The 4,381-nt window shown below is 48.7% G+C and overlaps 1 long non-coding RNA gene and 1 other non-coding gene across 5 annotated transcripts in view; one reads left to right on the top strand and one right to left on the bottom strand.

The window, feature by feature from the left end:
• The window catches only part of LOC126877756 (uncharacterized), a 38,065-nt gene extending 36,565 nt beyond the window's left edge, over positions 1-1,500 (top strand). For all 4 annotated transcript variants that reach the window (XR_007695302.1, XR_007695299.1, XR_007695301.1 and 1 more), the window contains one exon: positions 1,426-1,500. This is a non-coding gene — a long non-coding RNA (uncharacterized LOC126877756). The remainder of the gene's footprint in view (positions 1-1,425) is intronic.
• Positions 242-396, bottom strand: LOC126877762 (5.8S ribosomal RNA). Its single transcript, XR_007695308.1, has one exon. It is a non-coding gene; the product is annotated as a 5.8S ribosomal RNA (ribosomal RNA).
• Positions 1,501-4,381: the final 2,881 nt, after the last annotated feature.

A 4,381-nucleotide genomic window follows, 5' to 3' on the forward strand; every position in this document is an offset into this window, starting at 1 on the left:
TTGCACGGTCTCTGCACGACCGCGACGAACGCCGACGAGCGTCCAACAATCGCTCGTACGTCGCGTATGTTCTCTCCGTCCGCTCTTATTCGTATCCTCGTTCTTGTACCTTCGTCCGACTCCTGAAACGTTCTCTTATATAAAGAAGAACGACGGCGGGTTGTAAGGCAAGAAGGGACAGAGAGAGACAGAGTACGGAGAGTAACGATACGCAACGCAAGCAGTCTTAGGTTTACGTGAGCAACCCTCAGCCAGGCGTGGTCCAGGAATTGTATCCGTGGACCGCAATGTGCGTTCGAAATGTCGATGTTCATGTGTCCTGCAGTTCACACGTTGACGCGCAATTAGCTGCGTTCTTCATCGACCCACGAGCCAAGTGATCCACCGTTCAGGGTAATCTTTTATAAATTTACAACAGTTCAATACTCAAATGTACTCTTCTCGGTTCTAGCGAAGCCGAGTTCCGTCACGTTCGACCAACGGGAATCGAACGCGCAGAAGTCGCCATAGGATTGACGACACAAAAAACGTTCGAAAAAAAAAGAAAACGACGAACGCGCGAAGATACGCGCGTTCGCCGGCCGGGCGTAAAGTACATTATGATATATAACAACCATCGAGATCGAAGCTCCGTTCGTCAGGAAACGACGGGGATATATACACCCGATTCTGAATCCTCTGTACAGCACACGATCTCGCGAACGAGTAAGCACGGTGGCTAGCCCATGTTATATATGTGTTTGATTCTACTCTCTCGTCCAATTATTCAAGAAACAGCGCGCGTGCATCTCTCCATCGTTCGGGTGATAGTAAAGATTCGATGGGATTCGCGCGGCCGTCCGCCTCGAGCGGTCTTTTCGTCCCAATATCCCAGAAGCAGAGTTTGAAAAACTCTAGCGACGGCACGGGTGTCCGACTCACGACATCGAGGTTTCGAAGCCCGGCGATCCCCTCCGAACGGATGGCGACCACGCGACCGACTGAAAGCATGAAAAATCGACGAAAGATAGAACACATCTCCGTTCCGGGTGGTGTTTTTTCTTTAAAAAAAAAAAAAAAAACAAAAATTCGATGGGACTCGCAGCCATCGTCCTCGCGCGGTCTTTCGTCCCGCATATCCAGAAGCAGAGTTTGAAAAACTCTAGCGACGGCACGGGTGTCCGACTCACGACAACGAGGATAGACAGCCGGTCCCCTCCGAACGGGTTATGCGATGATAAACTCGATGAAACTTTAGTCTCGTTCAGGTAGTGTGTGTCTTGTAAATCAAAAATTCGATGGGACACGCATCCATCGTCCTCGCGCGGTCTTTCGTCCCAACATCCAGAAGCAGAGTTTGAAAAACTCTAGCGACGGCACGGGTGTCCGACTCACGACAACGAGGATAGACAGCCGGTCCCCTCTGAACGGTATATTATATATGAGATGATAGACGACAAACTGGATGAAACTTTAAGTCTCGTTCAGGTAGTGTGTAAATCAAAAATTCGATGGGACTCGCATCCCGTTCGTCCCTCCGCGCGGTCTTTCGTCCCGATATCCAGAAGCAGAGTTTGAAAAACTCTAGCGACGGCACGGGTGTCCGACTCACGACAACGAGGAAAGACAGCCGGTCCCCTCTGAACGGTATATTATATGAAACTTTAAGTCTCGTTCAGGTAGTGTGTAAGTCAAAAATTCGATGGGACTCGCATCCGTCGTCCTCGCGCGGTCTTTCGTCCCGATATCCAGAAGCAGAGTTTGAAAAACTCTAGCGACGGCACGGGTGTCCGACTCACGACAACGAGGATAGACAGCCGGTCCCCTCTGAACGGTATATTATATATGCGATGATAGACGACAAACTGGATGAAACTTTAAGTCTCGTTCAGGTAGTGTGTAAATAAAAAATTCGATGGGACTCGCATCCGTCGTCCTCGCGCGGTCTTTCGTCCCGATATCCAGAAGCAGAGTTTGAAAAACCTCTAGCGACGGCACGGGTGTCCGACTCACGACAACGAGGAAAGACAGCCGGTCCCCTCTGAACGGTATATTATATGAAAACTTTAAGTCTCGTTCAGGTAGTGTGTAAGTCAAAAATTCGATGGGACTTCGCATTCCGTCGTCCTCGCGCGGTCTTTCGTCCCGATATCCAGAAGCAGAGTTTGAAAAACTCTAGCGACGGCACGGGTGTCCGACTCACGACAACGAGGATAGGACAGCCGGTCCCCTCTGAACGGTATATAATATGAAACTTTAAGTCTCGTTCAGGTAGTGTGTAAGTCAAAAATTCGATGGGACTCGCATCCGTCGTCCTCGCGCGGTCTTTCGTCCCGATATCCAGAAGCAGAGTTTGAAAAACTCTAGCGACGGCACGGGTGTCCGACTCACGACAACGAGGATAGACAGCCGGTCCCCTCTGAACGGTATATAATATGAAACTTTAAGTCTCGTTCAGGTAGTGTGTAAGTCAAAAATTCGATGGGACTTCGCATCCGTCGTCCTCGCGCGGTCTTTTCGTCCCGATATCCAGAAGCAGAGTTTGAAAAACTCTAGCGACGGCACGGGTGTCCGACTCACGACAACGAGGATAGACAGCCGGTCCCCTCTGAACGGTATATAATATACATTATGCGAACGGTAGACGATCAACTAGACGAAACTTTAGTCTCGTTCAGGTGGTGTAAAAAAAATTCGATGGGATACGCACGCACGGCTGTCGTCGTCCTCGAGCGGTCTTTCGTCCCAATATCCAGAAGCAGAGTTTGAAAAACTCTAGCGACGGCACGGGTGTCCGACTCACGACATCGAGGCTTCGAAGCCGGCGGCGTTCCCCTCTGAACGAACTTCGGCTAGACTAGTTACGAATCGTTGCTACACATCGTCTTCATCGTCGTCGTCGTCGACATCGACATCATCATCATATCATCATCATCATCATCATCATCATCATCGGTCATCGTCGCATAGCGGGCCAACATCCACGCGATGCGTCTTCGTTCTAGGTTACCCGATCCACGAGTATGTTACACGTGGTTTCGTTATTTTCGAACGAAACGACATACGAAGAGCACACGCCCTTTGGGTAGGAAGCACGTTTCGAGAACGACGAGAGTTTCGATGAAAGAGACGAGAGAAGTCGACGCAGAAGGTATCCATGGATCTTCGAAGAGAACCTTCGAAGATGTATATCGGTATCCTTTCGCTCTGCGCGACTCGCTACAAGTTCTTTCGCTCTCGTCGACCTCGTTCTAGACGCTTCGTTCGATCCCAAAGAGGAGTCTTCGATATGTCCCGTTGCTAGGAGGAGAACAAACGCAACACAGACCACGAAACATAGAAGAGAATAGGCGAGCATGATCACTCCGACACGAGGCACTTTAGAGATTTTCTTATTAGTTTGCATGGACTTTTATATTTCGTTTGTACGGTTTCCACGATGCAAATACGAAATACGAGATCGTGACGGCGGGTCTTTCTGTGTACGGCCTCTCGCAGGCGCCACGACTGCATTTCTCTTTACACCTGGTTTCCATCGTAATTTTTTCGTTTGATATCGAGCCTTAACTTTTGTTGGCTCTTTCGAAGCTAGAGTTCCCTTTTATTAGAATTTCATATATATATATATTATATGTTATATGTTTTATTCGGAGACGGCGGGTCTTTCTGTTTACGACCTCACGCAGGCGCCTCGAATAAGTTTCATTCGCATTTCGTTTTTATACTTGTATATATATATCTCTTCATCCCGATGATCGAGAGAGAGTGCCACCTTCTCTTCGTATAATTCCGTAGCTGGAGGGTCGTCTCCTCCTTAAGAATATTTCTATTCGTGCCAACGGAGGTTGCCAAGCTCCCTGGCGTTTTCGTTTGTTAAAGTATATAGCTTGTTAATACGTCGTATATACTTTCGTCGATACAGGAGGAGTACGGCTCCTTACCGACCATTGTGATATATATTTCATAGTTTTTATATGTGTTCAAGTCAAATTCTTTTGGTATCGTATCGTTAATGATCCTTCCGCAGGTTCACCTACGGAAACCTTGTTACGACTTTTACTTCCTCTAAATGATCAAGTTTGGTCATCTTCCCGGTAACATCGGCAATGCTTATCACATTGGCCGCGCACCAGTCCGAAGACCTCACTAAATCATTCAATCGGTAGTAGCGACGGGCGGTGTGTACAAAGGGCAGGGACGTAATCAACGCGAGCTTATGACTCGCGCTTACTGGGAATTCCTCGTTCATGGGGAATAATTGCAAGCCCCAATCCCTAGCACGAAGGAGGTTCAGCGGGTTACCCGGGCCTTTCGGCCAGGGAAAACACGCTGATTCCTTCAGTGTAGCGCGCGTGCGGCCCAGAACATCTAAGGGCATCACAGACCCTGTTATTGCTCAATC

This window comes from Bombus huntii, unplaced genomic scaffold (assembly GCF_024542735.1).
Source record: "Bombus huntii isolate Logan2020A unplaced genomic scaffold, iyBomHunt1.1 ctg00000236.1, whole genome shotgun sequence".
Classification (NCBI taxonomy): Eukaryota; Metazoa; Arthropoda; class Insecta; order Hymenoptera; family Apidae; genus Bombus; species Bombus huntii.